Source organism: Hyla sarda, chromosome 2, assembly GCF_029499605.1.
Source record: "Hyla sarda isolate aHylSar1 chromosome 2, aHylSar1.hap1, whole genome shotgun sequence".
NCBI lineage: Eukaryota > Metazoa > Chordata > Amphibia > Anura > Hylidae > Hyla > Hyla sarda.
Genome location: NC_079190.1, coordinates 185,281,218 through 185,302,461, shown reverse-complemented (window position 1 = coordinate 185,302,461; position 21,244 = coordinate 185,281,218). Strand labels below are relative to the sequence as shown.

Sequence of the window (21,244 nt, the reverse complement as noted above, 5' to 3'; positions counted from 1 at the left end):
TGTCTGACCAGCTGGGTGCTGACACCCAGCACCCACCTTACTGATCAGCAGAGCCACAGCACTGGCGAATATACATGATGGGATCTGAGCAGCAGTAACCCTGCATGGCCACTACACAATGAATGCCACCATCTACTTCCAGACCCGTTCACTGTGTATTTGAGGAAGGCCCAGCTCTGCCAAACAACTGATAGGTTGGGGTGCAGGCAGTCAACACCTTGCTAATCAGACATTAATAGCCTATTCTGAAGCTAGTCCATCAATGTAAAAGTCACAGAAACCCCACAACCAAGGAAGAGTTGCTTGTTTAACTCCTTAAGGACCAAGCCCATTTTCACCTTAAGGACCAGGCCAATTTTATTTTAGCTTTTTTGTTTTTTCCTCCTCGCCTTCTAAAATCTATAACTCCTTTATATTTCTATCTACAGACCCATATAAGGGCTTGTTTTTTGCGTGACCAATTGTACTTTGTAATGAAACCTCTCATTTTACCATAAAATGTACGGCGAACCCAAAAACAATTTTTTTAGGGAGGAAATTTAAATGAAAACCACAATTTTGCGCATTTTGGAGGGTTTTGTTTTCACACTATACAATTTACGTTAAAAATGACATGTGCTCTTTATTCTGTTGGTCAATGTGATTCAAATGATACCCATGGCTAGATACTTTTATATTTTTGTAACGCTTAAAAAAAATGTAAAACTTTTTGTACAAAATCAGTAATCTATAATTGCCCTATTACCACCTATAACTTTTTCATTTTTCCATATATAGGGCGGTATGAGGGCTCATTTTTTGCGCCGTCATCTGTAATTTTTATCGATACCACATTTGCATATATAAAACTTTAAGATAATTTTTTATAATTTTTTTTTTATAAAATAAGACAAAAAAGCTGCATTTTTGGACTTTTTTCATTTTTCCGTTTACGCCATTCACCGTACTGAATAATTAACATTATATTTTGATAGTACGGACATTTATGCACGTGGAGATACCAAATATGTTTATAAAAAAAAAATTATGCTTTTTGGGGGTAAAATGGGAAAAACTGACAATTTTCATTTTTATTGGGGGAGGGGATTTTTCACTTTTTTGACTTTTTATTTTTACATTTTTCAACTTTTATTTTACACTTTTTATGTCTCCATAGGGGACTATCTATAGCAATCCTTTGATTGCTAATACTGTTCAGTGGTATGTATAGGACATAGCACTGATCAGTATTATCGGTGATCTTCTGCTCTGGTCTGCTCGATCTCAGACCAGAGCAGAAGACCCCGTGAGACGGCCAGAGACAGGTGGGGGGACCTCCGGCCGCCATGCTGGATGATCGGATCTGTATTGATCACGGCATCTGAGGGGTAAATGGCGGACATCCGCGCGATTGCGAATGTCGGCCATTACCGGCGGGTCCCTGGCTGCTACTAACAGCTGAAATCTGCCGTCTGTGAAGTGAGCACCGTTCCGATGCTCGCGGTCATACACAGGACGTATATCTAAGTCCTGGTTCGGGAAGTCCCGCCAAACCAGGACTTACATTTACAACCGTGGTCGTTAAGGGGTTAAACCCCATGGATATATGCCTTGCCGAATCCCACAACTACATCCCAGGATTAAGATAACTAAACAAACATTGAGAATACCATACATTGATTTAAAGGGGTATTCCGGGCAAAAACATCTTATTCCCTATCAAAAGGATAGGGGATAAAATGTCTGATCATGGGGGGCCCGCCGCTGGGACCCCCTGCAATCTTCCTGCAGCAGCTCGCATTCTATGCGTAGCTGCGTCTGCAATTTTGGAAACCGCCGGGTTTCCGAGATGGGGACGTGACGTCACGCCACGCCCCCTCCATTCATGTCTATTGGAGGGGGCATTGCGGCCGTTACGCCCCCTCTCATAGAAATGAACGGAGGGGGCGTGATGTCACGTCCCCTTCTCGGAAGCCCGGCGGTTATTTTGGGAAGGCATTACAAGTAACCGTTGAACCCCATAGGAAAACTTGAAGAAGGCCCCATACAACTGATTTTACTTTCAGTTTAAAATAGATGTGAAGACACATGGGACAAAATAAAGACCATGGTATTCATTTTTCCCCATTGATATCTCCTAATTTCTTTGGTTTCCTAGTGATCTGTATTTAGTTTTGCTCTTTTTTATTATCTAGACCTTTACAGTTAATTTTTCATGAGACGTAGGCCCCCAGTGGCTGACTCCACAGCAGATGTTAAATTTGCTTCCTATTGGTTACTTGCAACCCTCTGTGTTCATCTCTGAAGTTCTCAAGTAATTAAGAAAACATGCATGAAGGCATATATGCTGTGATGATGGGTTCATGACTTCTTATTTGACTATTGTCACATTATACGTGTTAGCCATTATCTCTCACCATTCTTTTCTCAGTGAGGTTTTTTATGTTGAGCATGAATAAATCATCATAGGCCAAATCATAATGGAGGTTTATCTGGTTTTCCCATCGTACCACACCATAACGTTTGCTATAAACACTATTGTGTATAGATTCATAATGGGGTTAGCACAGTTGGCCCTTGAAAGGAATATAACAGCTTGCAGAGTATGACGGAAAATAGTAAATGTGAAGGGAAAATGTTTTTAGGTTATCAGGTCATATACGATGCACATGCATCAGAAAATAAGCTCATCTGAATAATCTTGTCTTATCGGCAGGTATCGTGACCTTTCATTCATGTTTGTGGTAAATGGCAGGGTCCAGGAGCCATTCAAAGAGGTTTTAATGTATTTATGCATTCATGCCCTTCACTATACCTGCTGAGTGAAAATAAAGTGGCAATCTATTCTAACGTATTCTATTAGAGTAATAAAGAAAATTACCTAAACCCACAACATTAAATGGGTAATCTCATTAAAGTACATTTTTATTATTAAAAAGATTATGCAAAAATAAACATGTTTCTAATATATGTTAATTTAAAAAAAATCTTGTTTTTATAGTTTTTTTCACATTATAAAACCTGGCCACTAGGTGTCACCCTATATGGCTCAGGAAGCATACCCCCCCCCCCCCCCTTACGTTGAGCACGTTCGGACCACTGCAGGCCGGGCAGCGTGGTCAGAAATACTCATTCACAGCATGCTCTCTGCCTGTATATCAAACAGGCAGAGAGCGAGCACAGTGCTCGTTCGTGCACGGTGCACGAAATTTGAATCTCCCCGCCCTCCTTCATATGCCTTTTCTCACTGCAGCATGCACGCTGCAGTCTCTCACGCTGGAGACATAGAGAGGGAGACGAGAGCGGAGATGCCGCATGCAAAATTTGAATATCCATGCCCCCCTTCATATGCCTCTTCTCACTGTAGCGCACGTGCTACAGTCTCTCATGAGGGAGACAAGAGCGGAAACGGGCAGACGGTACAGCAGCTCAGTCCTCCGACGTTCCTCCTCTCTGTATGGCATGTGTATAGCCAAATAGAGAGGAGGAGACTCAGAGGCTGCCGTCCCTGCCCTGTACTCCGCCTGTATGCGCGCTCCCGAGAGGAAGCACAGCATACAGGAAGACGGGCGAAAGCGATCCCCGGTCAGGCTTCAGATGACATCATACCGGCCGGGGTCGCCCACTTCCTGCCCTCCGGAGACTGCTCAACTCTGAGCTACCGAAGCTTTTGAAAAAAGGTATTTTTAGGGGGAATTTGAATTAAATAAATACAGGAATAGATGTAGGTAGTGTCAGGGACAGATGGGGAGGGGGATTAGGTAAAATTAAGTTAGTGAGAGCTACTCTTTAAAGCATTTGCAACAATAATAGATTTATTAAAAGCAAGATTAGTAATTGTTTGGGACATTTTATCTATACAATTAAAGGGGTATTCCAGGCAAAACCTTTTTTTATATATATCAACTGGCTCCATAAAGTTAAACAGATTTGTAAATTACTTCTATTTAAAAATCTTAATCCTTCCAATAGTTATTAGCTTCTGAAGTTTTCTAACTGCTCAATGATGATGTCACGTCCCGAGAGCTGTGCATGATGGGAGAATATCCCCATAGGAACTGCACAGCTCCCGGGACGTGAGTCATCAGAGAGCAGTTAAACAGAAAACAACAACTCAACTTCAGAAGCTAATAACTATTGGAAGGATTAAGAATTTTTAATAGAAGTAATTTACAAATCTCACATAGGAGATAGTGCGGCACTGCGTGAGTGTGCTGGATTTGGAATGGCAGGTGGGAGTTGGTGTAGCTGTAATGCCTCAGGTGGTGCTCAGATAATGCAAGCAAAGTTCATAGTATCCGTGAAGAGAAATGAAGATATCGGCACTCACCAGTGTGGCTGCAGGGTCTTCTTTATTGAGACATACTCACATGCGGGGTACAGAAGAGAGGGGAGTGGGGGGACAGGTGGTGGTGACCGAGCTCTAGTTTCGCACACTTGGTGTGCCGGATGAAGCACATGGCCGGACAAAGCACACCAAGTGTGCGAAACTAGAGCTCGGTCGCCACCACCTGTCCCCCACTCCCCTCTCTTCTGTACCCCGCATGTGAGTATGTCTCAATAAAGAAGACCCTGCAGCCACACTGGTGAGTGCCGATATCTTCATTTCTCTTCACGGATACTAATTTACAAATCTGTTTAACTTTCCGGAGCCAGTTGATATATAAAAAAAAGTTTTGGCCTGGAATACCCCTTAAAACATGTTCAATACAGATACAAATATATCACCCACAGTGCCTGTATGGAGCATATATAACAGTCATAGCCATAACACTTCTATAACAGTGACAATTATAGATTAAACAGTAATATGACAGTGCCTTATAACAGTGACAACCCTTGTGGCTCATAACAGTATTTGCCACAGTGCTCCATACTAGTCACAGCCACAGTGCCTCATAACTGATGACAAGACACCTTCCAAGAATTCCAGCCACCATGCCCACTGAATTTGAGCTATATTACGCATGAATACCAACCACAATGCCCCCTAGCCATAGCACAGTATATTAACTTCTACACCGTGCCGTTCCTGAAATGCAGAACATTACACATGAAAAACTCCTCAAATGTGACTTTCTAGTCTTGCACTGGTCATGTATCTGGGCTGCAGTCATGTATCAGCAATTCTTCCTACAGGTTGTGTGTGGTATTACAACTCAGCACCATTCAGTTTAACAGAAGTCAAGAGTGGCAATGTTTTTTCTAACTGGAGCTCCCCTTTAACGTCCACATCCATCTGTATGGTTAGCAATTATGCTTTGTGAGCTCTACAGTTGCTCAAGTCGAGCACCTCAGACAGCTGCCTCTTCTGCCTACCCATTTGCCCAGCTACTAGTCTGGTGAACATACATTTCAGCTGGGCTTACTTTCAATTATATATTAAATGACAATTAATTCATCATATCTTTATAACTAATTCCTTCAGTAAATATATATTGTTTTGAGCTGTGTTATTCTTTTATTTTATCTCTATTTTATCTGTTTATTTTATTTACTATGGTATCAGTTTAAGAAAGATCAAATCTCATAATCCATGTTCATGCCAAAACTATGCTTAAGCTGTCAACCCATTTCCGATTTGCTTAGTTACACAGCTTTTTATAAATACAGTCATGTACAAGTCAATTTGATAGAAAAGCTTTCATAAGGTAAATATGCTCTCTGACTCTTTGTGTTATATAGTTAAATAAACATAAAATATAGAAGGAACAATCCGTGGGTGGCTGTGCCTCGCTGAACTGGCACTTTTAGGAACCTTTGTATACTTTCTGCTAAGTGAATGCTGACTTCAGCTGCTGGGAGGTAGGGATTCCCAAAATGAGCATTCAGCAGTTACAGCTGGAGGGAGAGCTCTGGAATGGATATGGAAAGTGGAAAGGAAGACTCGCTGGAAAGGATGAAATGAAAGCCTCAGATGACCAATTTTATATCTCTCTTCTAGCCAATGATTCCTTTCAAGTAAATGGAAATAAGCCGCCAGACAAATCAGAGAAAATGTCTATTTATATATGACGAAAGCTTCCTATGTAGCCAAATGTTAGAATATGCCATTGACTTACGATATCCACATACTATTTGTTTACATTAAAACACATTTTGTAACACTTCAATCTGATAAATCATGGTCATTATTAATTATGGGGTAAGGATATCATCTCTCACTGTGAATTGCTGTTGGACCAATGGATTCACTTCTACTGACTGAGATGTTTCCTGACACTAGAAAATTGCAGAGCGAAGGCTCCGATTGCACAGAAACCACTTAAGCTGTGATTTAGGCGCTGCTCAATTAAAGAAGATGCTCCTGGTTGTTGAGCCCCGCAGCGACATCCTTGAGTCGGCACACTACATACACAAATGGGAACATTTACAAAATGAAATCTTGCAAACAATTCAAATGACCAGAGGGAAAAACATAAAGCTTGTAGAACATGTTTCATTTTACCTTTATGGATTCACAGATTTTCAAACATCCATGATACTTAGACCACAAATCCAAAGGAATTTCCATAGTGCCTTATCATTGAAAAATGTACTTCGCTGCCAAGCAATTTAACAGGTCAGTCTTCCAGCATAATCCAATTTATCTTCAGAAGTTCTGCTATGGAACTTCTGACGTGTGAATGATGCAGCAGAAACCCATTGAGACCAAGTGGAATCAGAGTGGAATTTCCACAAGGAATCTTAGCAGTGTGAACAGGGCCTAAAAGTATGTCTGTAACTGTATTCCCCTTCTCTTTCTTATATCAATTGTGGAGAGGAGCAGGTAGCATGTTGTGTGAGACTGGGAACCATGTAGGAGCCAGTAGAGGTGACATGATTTGACATAATTCAGTAAATATTTCACACAATTGGCAATCGCAGGGCAAATGGGGAACATCCTAATTTCAAAAGGGATTGGATCAAAAATGGTTCTCACGGTCTAACGATTTTTGGTAGATTTGTTCATCTCTACCCTTCTAGTATTGTTCATTTTGCCTTCACATCTATACTGCCCAGTGTGCTACATGTATCTCTGTGTTCTGATGTAGGACTGGGTGAGAGAACATAAATATAGGGTCCCACATCTGGGAACTGCAGAAGGCTTAGAACGGTTTAACCAGTCAGCTACCTACCTGGTGAACTATCAAGCTACCTACTCTGCTTTGTTTCCACTTACCTTTCTTGCTACCTAGCTTTCTGGCTTACCTGCATGGGGGGGGGGGGGTATATCTACCTAACTGCTTGGGGGGGGGGGGTAGATCTACTTGCCCACTAACTAGGGTGGATTTTCTACCTAGCTACTGAGGGGATTCCCTACATACATACCTACCTACTGACTGGAATTTACCTACCTACTGGTATCTACCTAATTAAGGTGGTAGTGAGAGAGAATTACCTACCTACCAGAGGGATTCTTTACCAACATGCCTACTAGGCAGGATTCCCTGCCTATCTACCTACTGGAGGCATCTCCTTGAGGTGGAGAGAATTATGTTACCTCTACTCTTCCCCCAACACACTTACTTACTCCCTCATACTATGCTAGGCACCAAGGGAGGCATTATTTTGGGCTCTGAGAGTAGGGTAAAGGTTGGGAATATTCTGGAAAAGTTGCACAGGGCCCACCAGAGCCTTTTTTTTAAATATGTAATAAAAAAAAGTAGACAGTAAGTCCATGTCTTCTAATATTTTTCAGACATTTTTAATGATCAGACCTTTTAGTCCGTGTACACATGACACATAGTATACCAACTATCCTTAAATGACACTGAAGGGAACAGTAGCAATTGTTCTTACAGTCAGAGTTATATAATCATCAAGTACTACAAATGGAAGTTGAAGTTAGAAAATAATTTAAAATAACTCCATTCTAAGCACACCATAAGTTCCAAAAGATATATTAATATTTAATGTGTTATGGATTATCCATTATTCTTGCTCATTTGCTCATAGGCATGCACTGAAAAGCATACAGAAATGTCTATACAGTCAGCTTACAGACACATAAAATGGCCCTGTCATTTACAGTATTTAGCTGGAAGAGGCTGGAGAGCTGATATGTTCTAGTAGAAACATAGCGATTATGAAAAGATAAATAATAGAACAGTTTTGAGCTCTGCACTTCCTGTAAAACAATCTAGGCTTTACTGTGAATTCTATCAATGGGTCAGAGGAAACTCCATACAGGAAATATAAAATATTAAAGGATATTCCTTACTATGGCATAAACTTCAGGTTAATAAATAATTGTAATTGATATATTCTAGAGTATTGTTTATGCAATGATCAAAAAATCACTGGTAGTTAACCCATGTTTCACCACTTTATACTTCTGGACTAAACAAGTATATATAATTGTGCGCAAAAGGGTACATATAAGACCACCAGCCATATTGTATGTATAATGTGTTGCGTTATGCACTCCGGCTGCACACGCTGGCCGTGAGCGCATGGTCCCGTTACCTGCTGCTGCCGACGGGGCTGGGACTCGCATCATGGTACGCGCCAGCATGCGAGCCCCAGTCCGTCACTCACCTGGTGCTTCTCCTGCCCCCACCTCTGCCTCTCTGCTGCGGCGCGCGTGTCCCCGTCCCCTAGGGCGCGCGCGCCGAAGCTTTAAGATTTAAAGGGCCAGTGCGCTCATTAGTATAATTCACCTGTGGTTCATTGATAAATTCCTCCACCCTCCTCACTTCCTTGACGGATCTTTTTTGCCTTGAGCCTGAGAGAAAGCATTCTTGTTATTGCCTTGCTGTGTATCTGATCCTTTGCTCCGTGACCTGACCTTGCTCCTTGCCACCTGCCTACTGACCATTTGCTACGTTCCTGACTATGCTACTGTGCCGCCTGCCCTGACCTTCTGCTATCCTGACTACAAGCTGTCTTATCCCTCCTGTGCCTCGTATCTGCTCAGCCACCTGTGTGGTCGAGCCGTGCAAGGGGTAGCGACCTGGGTGCCACCTGCCGCAGCAATTCCATCCCGCTTTGCGACGGGCTCTGGTGAAAACCAACGGCACCTTAGACTCCCTGATGCGGTCCGAGTCATCTGCCAAACAGGTCCAGCGGATCCACATCCATCAGGGTTCCTGTCTTCTGAAACGTGAGTGTTACATAATGCCCAACATAGCCCTGAGATAAAATCAACTGCAGCTATTATATTGTAATAATTAAAAAAATAACAGTGTCTTCAGCCATAGCGTCCATAAAGTAACTTTTTAAAGTATTATTACTCTTGATTGTTTCATGTACTTATTGTTATAAGTCATTACTTTTATACAAGCAGGGGGTCTATGTAATGGTAAAGTCTATGTAAAAGGGCCAGTCATTAGCCAGTAAACGGCAACCGCTCATTCGTCGACCATTTGGATCTTTAGTGCAGGACATAAAATCATTATTTGACATGTGAAGGCTCCGTGGACAAGTGCTGATCACAGAGATCTGCCCATGTAAAAGGGACTTAAGATATAAAACTTTTGTAAGACTGTATGTGATTGGGTGTTGTCGGTGGGATTTTGTTATTATGTTTAAATAAATTTCGTCTTTAGAGATGTAGCCATGATTATCTTGATCATTTTAACCTTAACAAGTTGGGACATCCAAAAACTACTCTTTTATTATTATTATATATATATATATATATATATATATATATATATATATATATATATATATATATATATATATATATATATATATATATATATATATATTATATACATATTGTTCTGGTTATCTGTGTACCTGACCCTTGTTCCTTGTCCTTACCCTGCTACTGTGCCACCTGTCCTGTCCATCAGTTATCCTGACCACATCTTGTCTGTATCTTTCTATGCCACACTTCATCCCAGCAACCTTTGTGGATGGGTCGTGCCAGGGGCAAGGACCTGGGTGCCATCTGCCGAAGCAAGACCATCCCACTTTGCGGCGGGCTCGGTTGAAAACCAGCGGCACCTTAGACTCCGCTCCCTGGCATGGCTCACATCATCATCCACACAGGCCCAGGGGATCCACCACCTGCCATGGCCCTTACAGTAAAAAATAACAGTATATGTGTTTTTGTAAAATACATTGGTTAAAAAATGTGTTTATTTTTGGGTGACAAAATGTTGTCTTGTCCTTGCAGCTATTGCCTGTGTGTCTCTGTGAAAACACAACATACAGGAAGTGTGGGCGGGACAAGCAAGGTTCTGTGCACTGAGGCTCTATGACACGTCCCTGCACAGAGCCCTGCTTGTCCCGCCCACACTTCCTGTATTTTGTTTTTGCACAGAGACACACAGGCAATGGCTGTAGCATTTTTGTCACCCAAAATATACAAATATTTTAACCAATGTATATTACAAATATACATATAATGTTATTATCTACATTATATAAACTTATTTTTGCAAATGACAGGTACACTTTAAAGCAAGATTTTTGCAATGTGTTAGGATAATTTATCTCAACTTCAGGAATGCAGTAAAATTATCTTAATGCATCAAGGATCAAGATAAATTTGACTACATCTGTATATGTTATTTACAGGGATCAGTATTTATATGTATAAAATGAAGCAGTAGTTAGGATGCATTTTTTATCCATAGGATTTATGAACACCAGTGTAGAAGAAGAATGCCAATAGTAATAATTAAAAAGGCCTCTGAAAAATTAAAGAAGCAATCTGATTTGTTGCTATGGGCAACTGCACCACTCTTCTTCTACACAGGTTTTGATAAATCTCCCCCATTGTGTTGCCCTAGCACTTGCTTGCATTTTTATCAATTGTGAACCTTCACGTGGTCATATCGGGGAAGATTTATAATATGAATAATGAATAATGCTAGTACAGTAGCACAATAGCGAATAATGCTAGCATTATTGATTATTCATATTATCTTTACTTTTATTTTTATATTTTATTACTTTGTCTATTTTTATTACCGTAATTATCTTTTTCTATTTATCCCTATTTTCATAGATTTTTTTTTTTTAAACAATTGTTTATTTTTGCTTTTTATATTTCAACATATGTTACAAACATGAAATGGAGAGATGGAAAATGCTACATAGCCCGCAATTACTGATATATTTTTATTATAGAATGTTTATATATGTGAATACTACATATATAATATATACATGATATTTGTCCCACGCCTTTTGCTCATGAACCGGCGGCGCACCCCGGGCCCTCCTGTAATGTCTGCAGTTTGAAATCTAATGCGCCCCTAAGTGTCACCTTTCCATTGTGGAGCACATTGTTGAGTTCCACGGAGAAGCCTTGAGGATGTTTACATAGGTGGAACGCAATGAATGCTCCACATGGACAGGATTCGAAAGTAACGTCAGGTGGGACACATGTGCGTTCCACCAAACCGAAAGTTCGCACACACCCCAGAATGGTAGCGCAGGTCTTGGACGTGCGCCTCCTGGAAGTGATGCAAAGGTGTGTGAGTATAAATTATCATTCTTGTCATTGTATGTATTAGCCTGAGGAAGTGGGGTACTTGTATATATCCTCCCAAAACGCGTTGCGTTGGTCCACCGTGGACCTGATCTCTTTGTGAGAGGCGGACGTGGAGGGGTGTTCAGCATGATAAGCTCTGGCCCCCCACTGTGGAGTGAGTTGTTTTTATTACCTTACTGCTGTTTTATGCTATTCAGTCCTCATACTGAGCCTTTATCAGATTTTTGGGTTCCACATTGCGCACTTTACTATTCCTAGTGGATCTTGTGAACAAGAAAATGAAATCAAGGGCCTTATGACCTTTCTGTTTTACCCTAACATTGTTTGCCGGGCTTGGGGTGTCGTGGGGTGTCATGGGGTGTCTGCCAACTGTATCTCGGCAGACCCCCATGTACACTAGGTGAGTACAGCCTCTGCCTTACTTTGTGGTAACTTATCGGACGAGCGCTTTCTATTTTTTGTAATTTATTTTTCTGTATCCATAACCTGTAATATTATATGTTTCCAGAAAAACATCCATGCCCCCCTTAAACTTGTTTATTAAGTCAACCAACACAATATCATGTGGAAGAGAGTTCCGCAGTCTCACTGCTCTAACAGGAAAAAATCCTTGTCTGTGATAATGGTCATGCCCTCTTGTTATGGTTACTGGCCTTGTTATAAAAGGATCACTAGAAAGTTCTCTGTACTGTCCATTCATATATTTGTACATTGTGATTAAATTGCCCCAAGATGTCTTTTCTCCAACTAATTAACCCTTCATAACCTATACGTTTGATAACCTATACTGGTACTGTAATCCCCCCATACCAATTATTATCTTTGTCGCCCTTCTTTGCCCCCGCTCAAGTTCAGCCATGTCCTTCTTATATACAGAGGCCCAAAATTGAAGGCAAAACTTGTCACAAGCCTCTATGTCATTCTTGATACATCCCATGACTTTGTTAGTCTTGGCAGCCATTGCATGGCACTGTTTCCTAAGGATGAGCTTACTGTCCATAAGTACCCCCAAGTCCTTTTTGGTAGTAGTTTTACCTAATGTTTTTTTATTAAACACATAATTGTACATTATGCTTATACAACCAAATTTAATCCACAAATTAAAGGGGTACTTCGGTCATAGACATCTTATCTATGATAAGCTGTCTGATCGCGGGAGTCCTGCTCCCCCCCCCCCCCCTTCCCCGTGATCTCCATGCAGCACTCTGCAGCCGGTTTTGGAAATGCTGGTTTGTGGGACTGGAGACATGTTGTCACGCCCTGACCCTTCATGATGTCACCTCATGCCCCCTCCATTCATGTCTATGGGAGGGGGCATGATGTCACATCTCCAGTCCAGAATACCAGTGTTTACGAAACTAGAACAGCACCCGGATAGGAGATAAGATGTCTATGGCCGGAATACCCCTTTAAACTTAATTTGTGGATTAATGTAAGGTTTTGCACTTGGGCAGTAAAAACAAAATGAACAATTATGTACTAAATAAAACATTATATAAAATTTCTACTACGAAACGACTTGGGGATACTGGTGGACAGTAAGTTTAACTTTAGTGATCAGTGCCAGACAGCAACAGCCAAGGCTAACAAAGTCCTGGAATGTAGCAAAAGAAGCAAAGAGGCTTGTGACAAGAATGTTTTTTTTTTTCATCTGTATAATAAATCATATAACTATGCTATAAAGAATATCACATCGTAAATCAGTGGAGCCCAATACCTGTTTACCAGATAAAAAAAAAATATGATCTACCCACTGTTGAATTTGTTCTCTAATAACCTAACAAAAGATGATTATATTTTCATATGTCAACATGTCAAAAGAAAAACAAAAAATGCTTCTAATTGTTTCACAATTGTGTATTTACAGATTATGCCCCTAGGTACAATCCTACTCCACTCATATATAAATTAATCAAATACAATATAGCCCCAATGGTGCTCAGGATATTACTGTACCAACTGCAATCTCTTCATAAGTTAATAGGGAATAGAGTTTGTAATTAGTAAACAAAGGCAAAAATCTATTCAGGGGCTCAGGGAAGATGAAATGTCTCTTTGTGCTGAGGTTTGTGTTTACTTTGCGGGAATTTATTATAAAGCTTCTTTATGATATTGTTCTTTATTCTATCCATGTATTCATAACTGTATAGTAGGAAGATTTAGCAATGGTAGGTAACAATCAGCCTTTATGGTTGTCTATAAATTTAAAGCCAATTTAGTAACAGGTAAATGAATTGTATTTAATAAGAAGGAATTGAGGATTTTTTGGGAATACAATACTGCCTCAAGTTACAATATAATTTGTTCCAAGGTATCCATGACAACATAGAAACAATGTAACTTGATTCCATAAGTATAGCAAATATATATATTTTTTTTTATAAAAGTCAGCAAGAGATGTTGGAAGCTGTTTATTACTTTCTGTGTTGTATGTGAGAGTTTCTTCAGGATCCTGTACAGCACAATACAAGATCACTTATCATCTGATTTGGGGTCCAGTTGTGCAGATTATCCTGATAATTTTGGATAACAGTGCGTTACATGGAGTACAGGAAGAAAGCAGTAGTATATAATCTAGGTAGAAAACAGTGCAGTACACCCTGTGCAGGCAAACAGTGGTACAGTACATGTAGCACGACAAGAGAGAGATAGTTTGTATAAAGGTAAGGAAGGTACTGAAAAGTAGAAGTCTAAGTGTCATGAACGAGGGGTAGGGACAAGTGAGCCATAAAGCTGTCGATATAAACCACTCACGCTACCTACTTGCCCATCCACCCTAAATGACGGATCAACAACTTGGAGCCAGGTCCCTTCTTTGCGCTAAAGTGCATGGGCATAAAAGTCAACAAAACAAACAGAACTGCACATAATCAGGGAACAAGTCAGGAACATAATACAACCAACAGATATATAAATACAAACAAGGCAGGATATAACATACTAACATAAAATGGTTCAGGAAATCAAGGGCATTGTTCACACTGGACAAAGAACAATGAACACACTAGACACCCCACTCCAAGCATGGAGAGACAACAATACCAAAGCCAAAAAAAACTCCTAGCCAGCGGGCACTCTCCACCGAGTGATCAGGATACTGGCCAAGGAGGAAACAGAAATACTAAAGCAAGCAAACACAGACACAAGACAAAATGCACAGTGTGAATACAAACTAAGGCTACACAAAGCAAATGCAGAATGAACATACATGAATACTTAAACCTGACAAATGTACTAAAATAAAGCAGGCTAAAATCTATATATCAAACAGGACAGATAACCATGGTTAAAACTAAGGATATCTGCTCACAAAAAAAACATAGCTAAGGTGCATAGTACAGATCTAATTAACAGCCCAAAAGTTCCAGCAAATCTAGGGTCTAAATAATCACACCTGGAATACCATAGGCGGCAAGCATTAACTCTTCCCAAACCAGATTGAACTAACACAGAATCTGTTCAGACCTAAACCTAATGTCTGAACAGGACCCAAAGCAGAAAAATGCAAAAACACAGGAACGGACATTACACTAAGATTTTGTGTGAAAAATTGTCCAGAGATAAATCATGGATGGAAGAAGTTTTCTTGGTGGTCTTGGCTGGATGGAAGAGGAAAGGGAATGAAACTGATCTGAGTAGATGTCACCTCTGTGTCACTATATGTAACAGTACTGTAATCACGTATGCCTTTGCTGAGCACCTGTACAGACCTGATATATGACATACAGTCATGGCTGTAAATGTTGGCACCCCTGAAATTTTTCAAAAAATTAAGTATTTCTCACAGAAAATGATTGCAGTAACACATGTTTTGCTATACACATATTGGATTGGAACTCAACCAAAAGGGAGAAAAAAAAGCAAATTGGACATAATGTCACACCAAACTCCAAAAATGGTCTTGACAAAATTATTGGAACCCTAAACTTAATATTTGGTTGCACACCCTTTGGAAAAAATAACTGAAATCAGTGGCGTCCTATAACCATCAATAAGCTTCTTACACCTCTCAGCCGGAATGTTGGACCACTCTTCATTTGCAAACTTCTACAGGTCTCTCTTATTGGAAGGGCGCCTTTTCCCAACAGCAATTTTAAGATCTCTCCACAGGTGTTCAATGGGATTTAGATCTGGACTCGTTGCTGGCCACTTCAGAACTCTCCAGTGCTTTGTTGCCATCCATTTCTGGGTGCTTTTTGACATATGTTTGGGGTCATTGTCCTGCTGGAAGACCCAAGATCTCGGACGCAAACCCAGCTTTCTGACACTGGGCTTTACAGTGCGACCCAAAATCTGTTGGTAATCCTCAGATTTCATAATGCCTCGCACACATTTAAGGCACCCAGTGCCAGAGGCAGCAAAAAAAATAATTGAACCTCCACCAAATTTCACTGTAGGTACTGTGTTCTTTTCTTTGTAGGCCTCATTCTGTTTTCGGTAAACAGTAGAATGATGTGCTTTACCAAAAAGCTCTATCTTGGTCTCATCTGTCCACAAGACATTTTCCCAGAAGGATTTTAGCTTACTCAAGTTCATTTTGGCAAAATGTAGTCTTGATTTTTTAAGTCTCTGTGTCAGCAATGGGGTCCTCCTGGGTCTCCTGCCATAGCGTTTCACTTCATTTAAATGTCGACAGATACTACGTGCTGACACTGATGCTCCCTGTGCCTGCAGGACAACTTGAATATCTTTGGAACTTGTTTGAGGCTGCTTATCCACCATCCAGACTATCCTGCGTTGTCACCTTTCATCTATTTTTCTCTTTCGTCCAGGGAGATTAGCTACAGTGCCATGGGTTGCAAACTTCTTGATAAAGTTGAGCACTGTGGATAAAGGGAAATCTAGATCTCTGGAGATGGACTTGTAACCTTGAGATTGTTGATATTTTTCCATAACTTTGATTCTCAAGTCCTCAGACAGTTTTCTTTTCCTCTTTCTGTTGTCCATGCTTTGTGTGGCACACACAGACACACAATGCAAATACTAAGTGAACTTCTCTCCTTTTTATCTTCTTTCAGGTGTGATGTTTATATTGCCCACACCTGTTACTTGCCCCAGGTGAGTTTAAAGTAGCATCACATGCTTGAAACAATCTTATTTTGCCACAATTTTGAAAGGGTGCCAATCATTTTGTCCAGCCCATTTTTGGAGTTTGGTGTGATATTATGTCCAATTAGCTTTTTTCCTCTCTTTTTTGGTTTAGTTCCAATACACACAAATGTAATAAACATGTGTATAGCAAAACATGTGTTACTACAATCCTTTTCTGTGAAAAATACAAAATTTTCTTGAAAAATTTCAGGGGTGCCAACATTAACGGCTAAGACTGTATAGTAATGGCATGGTGGTAATATTGGTCTGTGTATAGTGGTCTTATTGCAGTAGCAGTATGGTGGAATTAAATAGCCATGTGTGGCAGTATAATTTGGTAACAGTATATTATTCAGTCATCAATTTTTTTTTGGATTCAACATCAATTCATATTCGGTCCTGCATTCCCTAGGCCAGGTATAGAGCAAAGGGCCATAGAGTAAGTAGCAAAGCTTAGCATTGGGGGTGAGAAGCTCTCTACATCTGTGATGCCCTACAACAGAGCACAATGAAAACTATGTATTGGGCAGAAAATTTTCAAAAATTCTTCATGGAGTACATAAAAATTGTGTACAATTGTTTCATACAAATATCGTAAAAAATCCATATACTATTAATGCATGACTGCACTGCACTAACCTTTTATGTTACAGAATATTAAATTGCCCCCAATTTGTCTAGCAATAAATAACAGATAAATATTTTAGGTTTATCTTTTTCTTGGTAAAGAAGGACCAGCATTTATCATTGTGTTTACCCTTTTTTCGTCTATATTTGGCGCTATTTTGGTGCAAGTGCCTTTTTTTTGCGCCGTTTGGTTTACACATTTCCGCTAATGTTGAGTTGTAATGCACTGATTTTGGCGATTCACATGATATTGACTGGTTTTATGAACTGCACCTTTTTGTGAAAAGGCGCAAAAAAAGGCACAAAGTCAACGAAAAGTCTCTAAACTACACCAGCCCAGACTTAGCTTAGCTTTTTGGTGTATGTAAAAAGTGAAATTTCAGAAAATGTGACATGCACAAAATGTATCAAATGCCCCGTGACCATTTATGAAATGTGGTGCTCCTACACATTACCAGCACACAAAAAAATGTGTAGAAAAATGCTTCACCAACACCTACAATGATGAATGAATGTTATTTTATGCAGGTTTATTGATTGTTAAAAATTGGATTTCCCCCAGGAGTCCTAGTTGTGTTGAATGGTATAATAATATGAGGAAGATAGAAGGTTTTATTGTAAGGAGGGGGGAGGGAGAGGTAGAGAATTATTAGTATAAACTTGTGAGGTGTGAGGAGGCGCAAAGTTAGGAGGACAGATTGGAATGGAACAGTTGAAGGGGAGATCTTGGAGTATGGTGAGATGAAATATTGAAAATGATAATTGAATAGTGGTTTATATTGGGGAAAGATATATGAGGTGGGGGAAACTGTATGGCCATTTTCTGCCCTTCTGATTCCGTGCCCCTATATTTGGTAATGTATGTAGGACTGGGGGGTGGGTTGGTTGGGGGGGGGGAAGAGGCTGGGGGGGGAGAGAAAACATTTTTTGCTTTTTTTTTTTTTTTTTATATGAGGACATGTTCCTTTCTTTTGTAAATTGAAAATTATATAATAAAGGAAAAAGATTAAAAATAAATAAATAAATTATGAATGCCCCCCAATTAATTTACATACTGATGAATATAGTAGATAATTCACCCACAATGAATGCTCATATAAGTGCAATATCTTAAAATGAATGACTATGCAAATAAAATGTCCTCATTTATAGGTTCACCGACCTTCAGTGAGTCAATGGGGTCGTTGTGTGTTTCTGTAGCATAATAAAGGTTAAATTCTATATTTACAATATGACAATATCAGCTTTGCTTAATTGAGAGAACATACACATTGCAACTCATTTTTAATATAAAGTGTTGTCTTGCTGCCATTATGTTTTGTGTACTACAAAATGTATTATATTTAATGACCAGCAGCTTTCAGCCAGTGCAGGTTTTGAAGAGAATGTGCATGAGACAATAGATAGTCGGAAAAAAAAAAGTGTTTCAGTCTTAGTAATAAGGCACATCAATAGTCATATTGGTATTGGCCAGGTATTGATCTCAAATGAGCCCTTGCTCATATTTTTATTAAGAAATGATCATGAATGTGAATTACTGGTCTCAGTGAGTCAATAAGATAGACCAGTCAGACAGAAAAAAATGATGAAAAGCAAACATGAATAATTAATAATGTCCATTAATAATGTGCACAGATATTTAAAATAAGATCTACAGGCAGCTATAGCATATCTATAGTGTATCTGGTAATAATGATATCACCAAAGTCAAATTTGTGTTTTTTTTATACATATCTGCTATATTGGGCAAGAACTTACTAGACGGGTTTGTAGGCTAAGAACAAGTGCAAGTATATAGACCTGGTAAGCAGTACAGTAATTATACACCATGTTATCAAATGGAAGAAGCCAAAATGTTTTAAGAAATTGACATCCCTAAAACTAAACAAGGTCAACTAGATCAAAACAATTTGATTCAATACAGCTACTTTTTCTTTTGTTCTGTGCTTGATGTGCATGAAAAAAATGATTTACTTTAAAGAACCAAGGTAATTACAAATAAATGTTATTGTTGCCTCAGATAAAAAACGTAGCTTAAAAAAATGAGAAAAGGAATTATCTGTTTGATAATTGTTAAAGCAAGGCTCGGAATTTGAAAGAACTCAGCTATAGCAATATATCGCTCACTGGCAGGGAAAATACAGTAGTTAGGTAGGGCAGTAGTAATAGGACATGATGAAAAAAAGGAGTATTCTTCTAGAAACACCTTGTTCAAAATTAACATATAGCATATTCTATGTCTGCCCATATGTGGTTATTTCCCCTGGCGGTGAGCGATATACTGCTACAGCCTATTTTCCCAGTTCTGCTGTAATCCCAGCCTTGCTTTCTACCATTACCAGCCACTCCACTGCAGACCCAGTATTTGATTAAAGAGTACCTGTCACTAAATAACCTTTTTAAAACTAACTCAGGCTATGTTCCCTAACTACTCCTAGCAACTCTCACATCCTTAGAAAGATTTCAGAGCTTTAAAAAGCTCTGTATCATACCTTTATTCTTGCTCACATAGTGAAATCTCCCAGCAGAAGAAAGTGGGCATTTCCCAGAAGGTATGACATCACTGAAGCATGCTGGGGGACCACTTCTGCCCTGACATAATTTCAGCTCTGTGATGAATAGAAGACCTCAAGCTCTGTGCAGAAACTTTTAGTCTGTGTATCTTTCAGCGAGGCTCTGTTCAGCTTTTAGTCTGTGCAGCTTTTAGTCTGTGCAGCTGTCAGTGAGGCTCTTTGCAACTTTTAGTCTGTGCAGCTGCTTTCAGTGAGGCTCTTTTCAGCTGTCAATCAAGCTCAGTGCAGATAAAAACTTCCTGAGTTTGGTCTTCTGCCATTACAAGCAGGAGACCAAAATCTAAGATTTTGACCAGACGGAATATGTTCTGGCCAAGAAGGGAGACCCCTGGTGGCCAGAAGTATACAGCCAAAAAACTACCATAAAAAGTGTTTTTATTTTTAATGGAAGCCAATTAAAAACATTATTTATTTGGCATAAGGAATGAAATATCAAAAATCATGTTTAATGACAATGCCCATTTAAATCGGCTCTCGGCCTCAGGACAGGACATCTTACTGATATACATACATTCCATAACATGGAAGATGAGCACCTTTCATGTTATGTGACTTGTGTAAGGATAATGGCAATTGATATCACCTAACTGACTGTTGTAGTTGTTGAGATAATAGAAATCTGTAACTTTTTCTACCTGCCAAATCCTAAAGGACACCTGTCGTGATTTTTATACTGCCCAAACCATGAGGCATTGGGGTGGTCCCTGACAGTTTCTCCCCACCAAGTGCACAAATTATTAGCAGTCACTATTGTTGATACATGGTTTGCTTTGAATATGTTGAATATGGAATTGATAATGAAGGTCAGCATAATGGTATAAATGTTTAGCAAATTAGTAATAATAATAACAATAATAAAATAAAATGTTGTCTATTCCTTTATTCCATTACCCTGATCCCCACACATTCTATTTGTACATATATCAAGCCAAAGCATTTAAACTGATGGTGTACATGTAGCTCCTTGACATATCAGGCAATGATTAGAGCTACATCCACTGAAAGGTAGACAAAAAAATAAAAAATACAAAAACATGTAAAGTAAGGATGACCCTGCATTAGAGTCTGTCATGTCTACAGCACGGTGTTAGAGTGATTGTGAATGAAGTCTATCCAGGGTCAATAAATACAAAAACACTAAGAGCAAGCTATACTAGGTCTTGGGCTTGGAACATTTTTGGCAAGTTCTTCCATGATTTGTTTCACAAGTACGGTATTTGTCAATGTCAGTTTGTATGTGTTTAACTTTAAGGCTCACATTAAGGTCCAAGGTATGAAATTTATCAACACTGCACAATCATGGTCAGGAATCTGTCAGATGTATTTGCAATTAGGAGCAGTAGACACTGTTGGACAACTGCTAATTGTACCTTGGGGATGATGGTGGCTACCAACCTTTTAAAATGATTTTTTATTTTTCAGCTAGGTGTCAAGGAGGCAGTGCCAAGCCAAACTACTCAAGTGCCACAGCCTGGAATGCCTCCTTATTCACCCTAACATTCTAGCATTTCCTTTTACTGATGTACAGAGAACTGTATAT

General features: G+C 39.5%; 1 protein-coding gene across 1 annotated transcript in view; it reads right to left on the bottom strand.

The window, feature by feature from the left end:
* GABRB3 (gamma-aminobutyric acid type A receptor subunit beta3) overlaps positions 1–21,244 on the bottom strand; it is a 216,110-nt gene that overhangs the window by 117,304 nt on the left and 77,562 nt on the right. The window lies entirely within an intron of this gene.